This window comes from Canis lupus, chromosome 14 (genome assembly GCF_048164855.1).
Source record: "Canis lupus baileyi chromosome 14, mCanLup2.hap1, whole genome shotgun sequence".
Lineage (NCBI taxonomy): Eukaryota > Metazoa > Chordata > Mammalia > Carnivora > Canidae > Canis > Canis lupus.
The window spans coordinates 41,708,853-41,723,838 of record NC_132851.1 but is presented as its reverse complement, the minus strand read 5'-3'; positions in this window follow the sequence as shown (position 1 = coordinate 41,723,838).

Here is a 14,986-nt window from a genome sequence, read left to right as displayed (position 1 = left end):
GAGGGGAGACCCTCTCTAGGCCCCGGACCGGACCTGAGCCCTGGGCCCCGGGCAAGGGAATTTTCTAGCCCATCCCCAGGTGAGTCTGTCTTGATCTTTATGTCCCCAGGGAAAGGGACGAAGGGAATGCGGGCAGCTGCCTTGGTGGGACTTCAGGTGACAGGGACCGTACTTCAGGGAGCAGATGGCAGAGGCCTTGCCCGCGCCCTAGAGCCCCTTTGGGCCACCAGACGTCTGCCTGCATAGACCGGCCCACAGAAGGGCCGCACCCCCGGCAACCAGATCCCAATCAAACCGACGGCCGGAAGGTCCACGTCTTAGGACAACTGGGCCCAGGCCACCTGCATAAGGTGCCTTCAACCCCGAGGGCTGCACTTCAGCCGCCGCTCCGAGCGGGTCACCAGTCCCGACAGCAGATGGCATTATGAAACAGAAATTCCCCTTCTCGGTCAGTGTCCTCAGTGTCGCTTACCAGGAACATGCGGCCCCTGCTGTGAGGCCGGAGGGGGGCTGCGGGAGGTTAGGGAATATGACGGGACAGTCCCTGTGGAGCTGGAGGATCCTGTGGCTCTGAGGCAAACCTCTTCTCGGGGCTGAGCACCTTGGAGAGGCCTTTTATCGGACGGGATTCTGGAGGCATCGAGGATCACACTGTCCCCCAAACTGTCCCCTCGCTGGTCTGCCTGAAAGTCCCGTTTCTTCTCGTCGAGTGAGCTTGGAAAAGGTGCCATACACTGTCCCCCCGCTGCCTGGCCACACCCCTGCCTGAGTAACACGATGGCCTTTTTTATTTTTTTTGCTTAAAAAAACTTTTTTTTGCATATTTTTTATTTAAATTCAATGAATGAACATATAATATATTATTAGTTTCAGACGTACAGGTCAGTGATCAACAGTCTCCTATAACACCCAGTGCTCATGGTATCAAACCAATGAAACAAGCTGAATTCACAAGTTCTCTATCACTGGCTGATGATATCATGCACCCTCCTTCAGGCCCATCACCCAGTCACCCTGTCCCCCCACCCTGTCCCCTTCAGTGTGCTTCCTATGATTAAGAGTCTCTCGGGGCACCTGGGGGGCTCCGCGGTTGAACCTCTGCCTTGGGCTCAGGGCGTGACCCCGGGGTCCCGGGATCGAGTCCCGCATTGCGCTCCCCTCAAGGAGTCTGCTTCTGCCTATGTCTCCGCCCCTCTCAGTGTCTCTCATGAATAAATAATTAAAATCTTAAAAAAAAAAAAGTCTCTCATGGTTTGTCTCCCTCTCTGATTTCATCTTGATTTATTTTTTTCCCTCTCTTCCCTTATGATCCTCTGCTTTGTTTCTTAAATTCCACATATGAATGAGATCATATGATAAGTCTTTCTCTGACTTCTTTCACTCAGCGTAATTAATACCCTCTAGCTCCATCGACGTCGTTGCAAATGGCAAGATTTCGTTCCTCTCGATGGCTGAGTGATATTCCACTGAGTGTATACACCACATCTTCTTTATCCATTCGCCTGTCGATGGACATCTGGGCTCTTTCCATCCGGGCCACAGGATATTGTCTTTGTAAAAGAAAGCTGAATAGTGAACCATGGGTCTTTGGGAAATGGAGAAGTAATTAGCGTGATAGGAACTATTTCTAAGACACTATAATGTTTACTAATAAATAGTAATGTGAGCAGGGACCAGTAAAGGTTACCACCTCTAGAGCTGGACCCTCCCTTTCCTCGCTTCCCCTTAATTCTTGTAGTACTCTCCGTCTAGTGTTCAGAGCGCATGCGGGAAACTCACAAAACCTCTATTCTGGATGGGAAAGATCTGGGTATGAGCTTCCTGCTAGTTAGGGGGCAAGATCTGAGTCCAAAATACTACTACTACCGTGTTTATGTAGAAATTCAGAAGTTAACATAATCTGTAGAATTGCAAGATGCACCTACAACGTGTTATGATGTTGCTTTACAAGCGACCTCCTTTAAGGAAAATTAGCATTTGTTAGACCAACTGTCTTTATATATTAAGATATCATTATAACCACACACTAAGGAAACTTATTTATGTTCTGAAATATTGTGTACCCCGAGCCAAAAGCATTAACTCATGCTTGCTTTTCATTCGCTACCTATAACCCATATAAAATAAAGTTACTTTGAATACATCGCAAAGTAGGTCTAGATTGGTAAAACAAGCTGAATTCAGAAGTTCTCTATCAATGGCTAATGATATCAAGAGAGGTTCTAATGAAGAATGCCAATATGCTCTAGATATTGTGAAGACATAAATAAATATATCTGAAATGAATCAGGCCCAAATTACTGACTCTAATTTTCAAATTTAATTATAGATACAAATGATTTTCTGACAATCTAATTGAGATTTATGGTTGCCCTAGGTTCAAAAAACCACACCATGAAAATTTTAGCTTTGCTTGCAGCAATAGCACGATAATAGTAACTAAGAAAGAGTAAGCTTTTGAGGGGAAGCATGGTGTCAATTTCCTTTTTTTTTCTTTTTTCTCTCTTTTTTTTTTTTTTTTTTTTTTTTTTTTAGATTTTACTTATTTATTCATGGAAGACACAGAGAGAGGCAGAGACATAGGGAGGGAGAAGCAGGCTCCCTGTGGGGAGCCCGAAGCAGGACTCGATACCAGGACCCTGAGATCACGACTTGAGCCAAAGGCAGGGGCTCAACCACTGAACCACCCAGGTGTCCCTCCATTTTTTATAGTATTTTAATTAGCTGTGGAATTCATCAATAAAATGAAATGCATTAATAAAATGAAGGTGGCAAAAACTACAGTAGAAACATCATTAGAAACAATTTATAATCATATCAAAATAACTGTTAATTGCTTACTATACCTCCCAGGTATTAAATTTTAGCAGAAATTGGGGATCCCTGAGTGGCTCAGCGGTTTGAGGTCTGCCTTCAGCCCAGGGCGTGATCCTGGAATCCTGGGATCGAGTCCCACGTCGGGCTCCCTGCATGGAGCCTGCTTCTCCCTCTGCCTGTGTCTCTGTCTCTCTTTCTGTGTGTGTGTGTGTGTGTGTGTGTGTGTGTGTGTCTCATGAATAAATAAATAAAATATTTAAATAAATAAATAAATTTTAGCAGAAATTGCAATGCCTATGTATCTCCACTAGGAATTGCAATCTTAAGAAAGTAATCAAGACATTTGGACAGTAGCATCTTATTTGCCTCCTGTCATTTCATTTACACAATTGAATCTTCTACCTAAGGAGAAGATAGCCCCAAATCAAATGGTGTCTGTAATGAATACTCTTCCCTTTACTTAGTTCTACTCTCAGAGTGACACGTGAGAAGACTTCATTCCGTAGCTAGTGAACATCAGAGTTTCCCGTTATATGTTGGCTCTACTCACACTTCTGAATTCGGGAGACACTAGAAACAGTATAAAAGATAAAGGAGATAAGTGGACAATATGTCCATTGCCCTTAATGCAACCAACTTTACAGCCTGCCTTGATGCCTGAAACACCAAAGACATGACTATTTATTCATCCATTCATTTAACACACATACATTAAATGTTTACTATGTGCCAGGCACTATACTTGGCACTGAAGATACGGGATGAAGAAAATGAGCAAAAATCCCTGCCTTCCTAGAGCTTACAGCCTTCTGGAAATAGACTAAAAAAATAAATAACAACATGCTAGAATAGTTAAATGTTAAATGAGAAATGAGTGCTGTGGAGAAAGACAAGACAAGCAAAGAGAATATTCTATTGGCAAGTAAAGTTTCCAATTCTTCAACAGAAGAACTAGGGTAGACCTTCTTGAGAAGGTGACCTCTGAGTGAGGATCTGAACAAGGCGAGGGAAATGAGTCATCCGGGTAGCTGGAGGGAAGGGGAAGAGCAAGTTCGAGGCCTCTGAAGTAGACGTAGGCCTCATGTGTCCAAGGAGCAGCAAAGAGGCCAGTGATACCAGATGGAAGTGACCAAGTAGGTAACACACAGGTAGATTAGGTCAGATAAAACCAGGAAGAGTAGATTCAGTAGGGCCTAGAAGGCACTATAAAACATTTCCACCTTTACTCTGCATAATATGGGAGGCCGTTAGAAATTTTAAATGGAGAAGTGGCATAATTGGATCAATGTGCTAAAAGGAATCACTTTAGTTGTTCAGCTGAGACTAGACTGCATGGAGCAAGAATGGGAGAAGGACACCAACCAGAAGGTAGCTTAGCCTGCGTCTCCCAAAAGCCATGCTTGAGACGATGGCTGCCCACAGAGAGCTTCTTTTGTCAAGTGATCCCAAAGGAGTGGACTCGGCCCCTGAGAGGGGTGACACGGGGAACTAGAGCCAGTTAAGAGCTTTACGAAGCTAGCCGCTAGGAGCAGGTGGGGTTCCAGGCACAGAAGCCTCCAAGGATGTACAAAGCCGATACTCACCTTACCACCTAAAAGATGGAACAGGGAGCTTTTCCCCACCAGCTCTCCTTCCCCACTGGCCAAGCATTGCCCCAGGGAGCTGTAACTCCCTTTAGCTTCCAGTTTTGAAAATGGAAAGCAAAGGAATGGTGGAGCAAGTGTCCAGAGATACCACATTTAGGGGTGGCAAGGTAGCCTTGGAGGAAAGCAAGAGATGAGAAAGCTAGAGGTAATTTGAGGGGAGCGACCACCAGGGTACACTTACAAGCAGCCGGGGGTGGAAGCAATGGTGGAGTAAAAAGGTAGGTTGAGAGTAGATGAAGTAGGGCACAGGACTTTTCCCAAGCAGGGAGCCTCTGCGATAATGCACAATGGCAGTTTGCACAACAGTGGTGGCAGTGCAGGTGCTGAGGATCTGTCCCATTAGAGTAGACTTTTAAACGTAGGGCCAAAAGTATTTGCCGACCGATTTAATGAGAAGTGGGAGAAAAAAGAGAGTTTTGTGCAGCTTCTGTTAACTGAGTAGGAGCTAACTGCAAAAACAATGAGGTTGAGGAGAAGGATCGGGATCTTTGGTTTTGGATGCGTCACATTTGACCTTCCTCTTAAGAGAAATCTTGACATATGACTCTGGACTTAGAGCACAGGGGAGAGATCCAAGCTGGAGGTATACATGTTGATGGTCCCAGCACACGCACAGTGTTTGAAGCCGTAAAATCACTTAGGATCACCAAGGAAGTGAGTATAGACAAAGGGAGAAGAGGTTCCAACACGAAGATGTGGGAGAGACATGAAGCAGAGGGAGAGACCAGCCAAAGAGCTGGAGAAGGGAGCAATCACTGGTGCGGGAGCAAGCCTGGGGGACACTGTGCGAGAAGCCAAGTCCAGGAAGTGTTTCAAGAAAGAATGAGTGGTTACGCCTCTCAAGTGCTGCTGCTGGGCCAACGGACCACTGACCTTAGCCCTGAAATGCCACCGCCGACCATGATAGGAGGCACTTGGGCACAAAAGCCTGGGTGGTCTGAATTCAAAAGACAAAGAGGAGGATTTAGAGTTTGCGTGTACGGAACATCCTTTCAAAATGATTTTGCTGCAAGGGGGGCAGGAAGTCAGAGGATGAAGTGGGGCAAAGTTGGCTGTTCTTAGATGGAGGAAATAATGATGTTGGGGTGTGGATGGGAATAATCTAGTCGAAGGCCGAAGTGATGGTCTAGAAGAGAGAGAGGATAATTGCCCAAGTATTGTCCCTGGGCAGGTGGAAGGGGATGGAGTCTCACACCCCCGCAGACGTGGGAGTCTCACTTAGCTGGCGAAGCTTTTACGCCAGTGGGAGGAAAGGTAAAATCTGACGGTAAAAGGCTGGTCCTAGGAGCTTGCTGGAGTCTTCTCAGGTTCTGTCTATGTGAAGAGTGAAATAAAATGTCAAGCATGGGGTCTGGAAAGGAGATGCTGGAGCTTTCAGGAAAAAAAGAGAAGCTATGTATATATTTGACATCAAGGAATGTGGGGAAGCGGAGCGTAATTGCCAGGCGGCGTCTTGGTCCACTTGGGCTGCTATAGCAAAATATGGTGCCTCATACACACAGACACTGATTTCTCACAATCCTGGAGGCTAGAAAGTCCAAGTCAAGGTGCCAGCAGAGTCAGGTTGTGGTGAGGAATTGATTCCTGGTTCACAGACTTGTGTCTTTTCGCTGTGTCCTCAGACGGTCAAAGAGATGCGAGAGCCCCGCAGGGTCTCTGATAATGGCAATAATCTCACTCGTGAGGGCTTCACCCTTATAACCTGATCACCTCCCAAAGGTCCCCCCCTCCTAATACCATGACATTGAGAGTCACATTTAAACATAAGAATTTTGGGAGGGACACAGACATACATTCTATGGTACCAGGTAGCAGCGGACCACGGGACATTCAGGGTCATGAGTTTAAAATGACACCAGGTGACCTGGATGTGTGCTTTTCTTCAGCAAGACCCAGGTCTCCAGGGGACGATGCAGCCGAGGCAGAGGTGGATTTTTTTTTTTTAATTTTATTTATTTATGATAGTCACATAGAGAGAGAGAGAGAGAGAGAGAGAGGCAGAGACATAGGCAGAGGGAGAAGCAGGCTCCATGCACCGGGAGCCTGACGTGGGATTCGATCCGGGGTCTCCAGGATCGCGCCCTGGGCCAAAGGCAGGCGCCAAACCGCTGCGCCACCCAGGGATCCCGCAGAGGTGGATTTAACCAGGGCTGTGGTTTAGCCTGTGACTCCAAAGACACCGGAAAGAAAGAATCAAGGAACTAGGAGTGTGTACAGGAGAGTGACTTTAATAATTACCATGGAATTAGGCTGATCTGGAAGGATGCCAGGACATGAAACATGAAAGAGTGAAAGTGTCAGATCGATAATGGCAGGACCAACCACGACTCTGCTGCCCTAAATGATTACGGCGACTATCTCCAAATCTAGGACCGTAGTTTAGAATCTTAGGCCCCACAAGCATTTTTTTTTTAATTTTGAAATAATGATTGACTCACAGAAAGTTGCAAAAGCAGTCCTGTGAACCCTTCACCTGTGTACTCCTCCGCCAATGACAAATCGTTTTGACTGTAGGGTCATACCCGTGAGCATCCTTGAGTATCGGGCGCCTTGTAAGTAGACTCAGTTCAATGAAAGAGAGAAAGATGACATAAAAAGAAGCAGCACTCACTCAGTGGTATCCATCCCCTTGCTCCCTCCTTCTTTTGCTTCCAGTGCCTAGACTTTGAGCCCGATGAACAGACGTGGGTCCAGACACATTTGGGTTCAAATCCAAGCTCCACTCTTCATTGACTTTGGCATCCTAAGCAGGTTTATATTGTGGTATAAGGTGGAAAATTAAACCTCAGCATTGTGTGCTGCTTTTAAATTTTACACCTGGTAAAATCAGGAGAGCCTCAAGTAGCCTAAGCACAGGTTCCCCTCACCACCCCATTCCTGTAGGTAAGGCTGCCTAGCCTAACAACCCTCCTTACCAAAAAGACCAGCACAGTTCTTGCTCATCCATGAGCAGTGGCTTTCAGTTCCCTGTAAACCCTGGGAATTATTCAAATCAGCGAAGTCCCGCCCTCCCATGGGAACCAGGAGTCATTCTAGACTCCATAAAGCCCAACTCCCACAGCCCCTGCTCATTTCCTCTGCTCCTGAGCACAAACCTGCGTAGTCCTGCATGGTGTGCCGGGTCCCCTTCATGAACCGCTGTTGATCTGAGCTGTCCTTTGCTTTGGGTTTCGCCATCGTGGTAGCTCTAAGGCAGGAATCCCTCCCTTTCCAACAGGCTGAACAGGTTATGATTCAGCTTAATAAAAATGTCTAAGAAATAATGAAACAATCACAGTTGTAAGGGAAGAACACAAATTGGAAACATAAGAAGCCCATGGAACCTCCTATGGGAAGAACCCGACTAGACACACACATAGGTATACGTGAAATCACCGTATTGATCAAGATACAGAACACATCCAGCATGTAGTTGTATTTTGATTTCTTTTGTTTTTAAAGATTTTATTTTTTTATTTGAAAGACAGAGAGAGCACAAGTACAGGGAGAGGCAAGGAAGACGGAGAAGTTGACTCCTCACTAAGCATGATGCCCGATGCAGGGCTCGATCTCAGGACCCCAAGATTATGGCCTAAGCCAAAGTCAGATGCTTAACTAACTGAGCCACCCAGTGCCTGCAATTTTGATTTCTGTTCCACTCAAGAGTTTTTTGAGATAGTGCCTTTTAATGGTAAAGTTTTTTGTGCTTATATCTTAGTTATTAATATCTACTTTTTTCTTCATGTTACGTACTGTGGCTTGTATCATATTTGGAGTTTGGAATTTATTGAGTTGTTCTTGTTATATAATAATGCATAACAAAATATTATAAATGATACCTAGGGGCTTGGAAACAAGGACATATTCTCTATTTGTCAGAAATAGAATTCTAAAAAAATAGAATTCTATATCTTCAATGTGTGGTTGCATAGACTAATGTACATGTGTATTTCTATAGGATTTTATTTGTATTTCCAATGGTTTTAACATATGTTGTATCTTTAATCAATTAAAAATCCCCATAAAAATAAAAAAAGATATCTTAGGAATTTTTTTTTAAAAGCCCACATGCATCACCTCTCTCATCTTTTAATCTATAAAACAAGAATCCAAATACAACCCCTTGCCCCGAATCAGATAAACTATCGTACACAGTCTCTAGATCAAGACCCAGAATTCAAGTTGTGGAGCAAAGGGGGGACTTAGGCGACCGAAGCATTCCTGCAGGGGGGCTTTCAGGCCGGGAACCTGGGTGCTGGCCCAGCCTTCAGGCCTGTGTGTGAAGGTGCAACAGCAGCTCCTTTGAGCTCTTCCCTAGAAGGTGGGGGTGAGGGGGAGGCTGCCTCCCTGAGTCTGCTCCTCCTCCCTGCTGACATCTGGGGCTTTGACCCTTTCTTTTTTAATCTACTTTTGCTAAGATGCATTTAATAAAAAAATACACAAAAAACAAAATGCAAACCTATTTCCCTTGCCTCTTAGGCTTCTGGGATGTCATCACCTCCAGTTTATTGGATTTGTTTCCAGTTGTTAATAAAGCATTGAAACAGTAAAAAAAAAAAAAAAAAAAAAAAAAAAAAAAAAAATCCCTATAAAATATTCCCTTCCTCTCCCTGAAGATGATGCCTCAGTTGCAGCACAAGAACCACCTTCTTCACAGTTGACTCCCTCTCCTTTCTTTGAACTCTTCCCCCAATTATAATGTTCACTACTCTAATGACACATACATTATCTTCTCATATATATCCATTTTCACTACCACTTCCAAAACTAGAAGAGCAAAGAGTATGTCTTTGCTTTTTCTATGCCTCAAAACACTTTATGCAGTTTTGTGATCACAGTAGATGCTCAATAAATAAAAATAATAGCTACCATTTACTGAGTGTTCACTACAAGTCAGGCCCTGAGCTAAGAGTCTCACAGCAAACCATCATGGTGGATGAAGTAGTGTTTTACTTACCCAAACATGGTGGTTTAAAGCAACAATTATTATGATACGTAATTGATTTTGTGGATCAGAAATTGAGTCAGAACTTAGCCGGGTGAAAGGTCTACCTGATGTCAATGAAAGTCACTCAGTGGTATCTGGCTGAGAGACAGACCGGTCTGAAGGGCTCAAGACGGTCACACTTTCACGTCTAGCACCTGAGTGGAGACGGCTGGAAGGTTGGACTCATCTGAGACTGTCAAGCATAGTACTTGGTACACTGAGGAGGTACAGAGCTCCAAGAGCAAGTGTTCCCACAGCAAGATGGCAGCCACATGGCCGTCCTGATCTCACCTCTGGAGTCACATTGTGTCACCACACTGCATTCTGACCACACTTGTCAAGCAATCACTAGCCTGTCCATTTCAAAGGCAGAAGACACAGACTCAACCAGTTGATGGGAAGGATGCCAGAGAATTTTTGGTCAAGTGTTGAAGTCACTAATGATATTATCCCTGCTCTAAAAAAAAAAAATGTAAATTTGGACTTACGGAGAGATTGAGTAACTTATGCCATGCAGCAAGGCAACTGTGTTAACCCCTGAGGAGGATGACCACCAACTGTACCCCAAGATAGGGACCCTGCAGTACCTGCATTACTTTTTTAATTAAGACACTTTACCTTGGAATATTGTAGTGTTCTTCAAAGATCTCACAGTATACGAAGAGAGGGCTGCTTCTTATAGCCCGTATATTCTTTAAACAGATACTCCCACAAGTCTAAGCATAGAGTTTCCAGTAGAGGGAAGACTTATCACTTCACCGGGGCTAGCATATGGTTGTGACACATTCACGGGAGTGATTGAAGTGATTTGGAAAGATGTGTCTAAGTTGTGTCACATCTTCCAAGATTAGGAGGCATCCTAAAAGGAAGACTGATTTAGAGGCGTTATGGCTAATGCGGGTGCAGTTGAAAATTGCTGCAAATTTGCATAAACGTGCCTTGAAAAGCAAAAAGCTGCTATAGTCTGACTTTTCTGGAAACTGGTTAATTAGGATGCTGAATATTAGTTCATTTACTGCCTGCTCCTATGGCCAAGGGGTGTGTGTGCGTGTGCGTGCGCGTGTAAGCACATGCATGTGTGTGTTTCCGACCGGAGGTGAGGGTGGGGGCTACTGGGGACAGTATCATCATTATTTTGAACACATGACTTCGTACAAAAATGACCCTTTCTGTGGAGAATTTTGGCAACGTTAGTGACTTGGATGGAGAGTGGCAACACGGCGCAGGCAAAGATGCTGGCCTTGAGGATTGTATTTCTGAGGTGAAGTGGACCACAGAATCGAGGTGGTAGGGAAGGCAGCGGCGGTGTAGTGAGGGGCGGCGGGGCTCCTTCAGGCTGAGGCTGGCTCCCATCACACACCTCCCGCTGAGTGAAGCGTGACCCAACCCCAACGTCTGAGCCCAGTTTCCTTACATGCGAAGTGGAGGTGATGACACCACGACAAGCACTGCAGCAAAAATTCTAGAGTCCACACAGGCAGAGCCTCAAGGAGGGTCTGCACTTCAAGGGTGTTTAATAGACGCTACCCGATGCTGTGCATGGTGGGAGGCTATAATTCTTCACGTCCTCTGATCAAGTCATATGGAAGGCAGAGACACTGGCCCCGGATGCCCGTCCACTGAGAGCATGTTAGCACAGTGCGCAGCATGGGTAACGGTGCTGTATGGTGGTGATGGGTGTGTGCACCAGCGGGTGACTGGGCCACGGCGCAAGAGGAGCACAGAAGAACGGGGTGGAGACCTGGACACTGCCCTGGGGGCTGACGGGGGGCACAGGGAAGGCCCGACAGTCCCGGGAGTGCCCTCCACCCCTCGCCCACCACACCCTTGCTGGGACTGCTGCTCATCTAGTGCTAGGCCCCTTTCTGGGTCCCCTCCTTTCCAGATGGGACTGCAGGGCACCTGTGCACATGCCCAGTTAGAACGAGGGTCTGTAATCCTGTCAGCATCCGTGTGCGTTTGGCAGGCCTGCTAATCTGGCTTTTCTTTTTTTTTTTTTTTTCCTGCTTTACATGTTTTGGCTCTAAATTCCTGCTGATTCCATTGATGGCTTGCGTGTCACATCTAATGTCTCTTTAACTTAGTAAAGATGCTCAGCGCCACAGCAGAATGCATATAAAGCCTCACTCTGTAGTTATCAAAACATGCGATTTTCTTCCAAAATACAGTGATTGGGATTCCTGGGTGGCTCAGCCGTTGAGCATCTGCCTTTGGCTCAGGGCTGATCCTGGGGTCCCGGAATCGAGTCCCGCATCGGGCTCCCTGCATGGAGCCTGCTTCTCCCTCTGCCTGGGTCTCTGCCTCTCTCTCTCTGTGTCTCTCATGAATAAATAAACAAACAAACAAATAAATACTATTTTTTAAAAAACAAAATACAGTGATTCACACTCTTATTTCCCCACCCCCCAGCCATTGATATGTATGCTTATTTGATTTAATTTTATTTTTTGTTCTCCGTAATGGCTTGTCTCTATTAATTCTATCCTAAACACATTACTCCCCAAACTAGTAACCAGCTGCAGCGTGTCGGTGTTTTCACCACAAAACGTCCAGCTCACCACTGATTCTGTAATTCAAAGAGAGGGTCGCGTAGTCCTCGGAGCTCCGTGATGAAATGCATTTGTTGTAGTTCGTATTCTACAGGGACTTGACTCTTTCCATCTTCCTTTTTAAATCACAAAATCAATACACACTCCGGCCCACACATCGATCACTAACCCGAAGGGAGCCGCTCTCCCACCGCCTGCTAGTCCTTCAGTGTACTCTGTGGGTTGCAGGAGTTCCGTCAAATGTGAAGTCTGATTCGATCAATACCCAGGCTCCTTTCCTCCCTTAATAAAAATACTGTGGTACTATCTTATAGGACTATTGTAGAGTATCTTTTGTCTGCGAACTTTCTGGAAATAAGTCCATGAATAGGAAACTTATGAAAGGCAAAAACAAGCGGCCAACTGACCCAAGAAATAATGTTCACTGCACTATGTAAGGGAGGAAAAACATCTTTTCCGCAGCCCCATCCTGGGTCCTCCCGCTGGGTTCCTCTAACTGGACTGACAACACACCGACGAAGAGGAGGAGATCCTACAGATGTGCCGAATATAGCTGCTACGTGACAGGGCCTGCATAAGAAAATGAAGACCCGGGGATCCCTGGGGGGCTCAGTGGTTTACCGCCGCCTTCGGCCCAGGGTGTGACCCCTGGGTCCTGGGTTAGAGTCCCGCGTCCGGCTCCCTGCATGGAGCTTGCTTCTCCCTCTGCCTGGGTCTCTGCCTCTCTCTCTCTCTCTCTCTCTCTCTCTCTCTCTCTCATGAATGAATAAATAAAATCTTAAAAAAAAAAAAAGTGAAGACCCAAAGAAATGGTCAAGCCGGAGTGCTTTTATACGACATTTGATAAAAAACAGTCATGGCAAAATATGATAGAAAAAAGGGATGTGAGCTAAAGGGAATATACCCGGGGGACTTCAGGAGGCCGGCCCCTCTGGGTTCCTCCAGGCCTCCCTCCCTCGGGCTTCTGACATCAAGTTGTTTCCTTTCCCGAGGTACAGGGAGCGCACCTCTTACAACAGGGTCTTAGGACCTGCTCTGGGCAGAAAGGGGCAGCCAGAGAGTCCTTCTGGCACTTGGCATTGCTGTTTTCTCAAATTCCTTCAGCTCAGAATATTCAGCACGCCGCATTTCGGGGCAGTGTGTCCCCAATCCCTACACTACAAATAATATAACCTGCAGCCACCTAATGCTTCCTGTCTACACACTCCACTCCAGGACACTTGCACATACCACTTCGTTTAATTCTCATAACCACCCTATGCATGGACGCCACCCAGATGCAAACGCAGGAAAACTAGAGACCACACCAGAGTCTAAAACACCATGCTCAGAAGAAATGTAAGTAAAGCTACATAAAATGCTCAATTTCACCTACCACACTGACCAAAGGTGTTTTTCATTAGGTGGCAACTCAAGGTTGAGAAAAACGTAGTGAAACAAACCTCCTCAGGATGTGATATGAAAATACAGGTTGGTACATCCTCTCTATAAGCGGATTAAGTACCTCATAAGTTTACACCCTTTAACCTGTAAATTAGGCTTCTAGAAAATCTACCCTTAAGAAAATTCTGAGATGAGTTGAAAACTTGATGGTGATTCTGGAGGCCTTTGAGCCAGGCTGCCCAGATCGGGTTCGAGTTCCAGCGATTGCCAGGTGTGTAGTCTTGGGGTTAGCCAGCCTCTCTATGCCTCAGTTTCCCCCACTATAAAATGAACATCATCACATTACCCAGCTCTGCTGGAAGCATTCATGTCCTTAATCCATGTAAGATGGTTAGAGAGGTATCTGGCACGTAGTTGGTGCTATTCAATACCAGCTCTTAAATATACTGCAGAATTATTTATAACAGAAAAAACTGTGAACTCCCAAATGTCATAAAATTTATAAATAGTTACATATACTGGCTACTTCTTTTTTTTAAGAGTTTATTTATTTATTTGAGATTAAGAGGGGGTGAGATCGAGAGAGAGAGAGCACAAGCAGGGGGTAGAGGAAGAGGAGGAAGCAGGCTGAGCAATGCGGGGCTCAAAATCAGGACCCCAGGATCATGACCTGAGCCGGAGGCAGACTCTTAACTGACTGAGCCCCCAGGCGCCCCCACAATACTGGCTCATTCTTAAATGTCACACTCTATACAATGGGATAGTACACAACCATTTAAAATATTTGCAAATATTTATTGATAAAATAAAAAAACGCCTATGAAATTGTGCTACATGCAAAAAGAAGAAACGAAATTTTAAACAGATCAAAATTGCAGTTACATACATAAATGTGTTTGCGTGTTTATGTGCACAAAAAATTTTGATAAAAATGCACCGAAATTCTTAAATCCTGGAAATTCTTGTGGTGTAACATATATATATGTACCTCTTTCTTCTATAGATTCTATTCTTTTTTATATATATAAATATTTTGAATTACCTTTTTTTTGAGAGAGCCAGTGCATGTGGAGGGGAGGGGCAGAAGAGAATCTTATGCAGGCTCCTCGCTGAGCACGGAGCCTGATGCAGGGCTCCACCTCACGACCCTGAGACTATGGCCTGAGCTGAAATCAAGAGCCAATAACAGGATTCTTGATATTGCAAAACTAATGCATATGATCAGTAGCTCACTTGTCTACCTACAAGTTATAAAGTGAATTGACATAAACCTTTGAGCTAAACTCTCTGAGACTGTCTACACCAACATCACAGTAGACCTGTGCGCAGAATTTCCCTTCTTCCCGAACGTCGTTGCCTCTGAGTGAGGCAGGACAAGCAGGCACTTCAGACAGAGCCAATTTTTAGATTCCTCTGCTAATCACTTCACTTTGAGAACTATTTAGTCATAAAATCTGAGAAAGAGAAAGAATAACAGCACTCTTAGATACTTCTGGAAGCGATTTTGGTTTGCATTACAAAGTGAAAGACGGAGGGGGAAAAAAGGCAGGGTACTGAGGTGGGCACTGACGGGATGAGCATTGGGTGTTATTCTATGTTGGCAAATTGAACACAAATAAAAAATA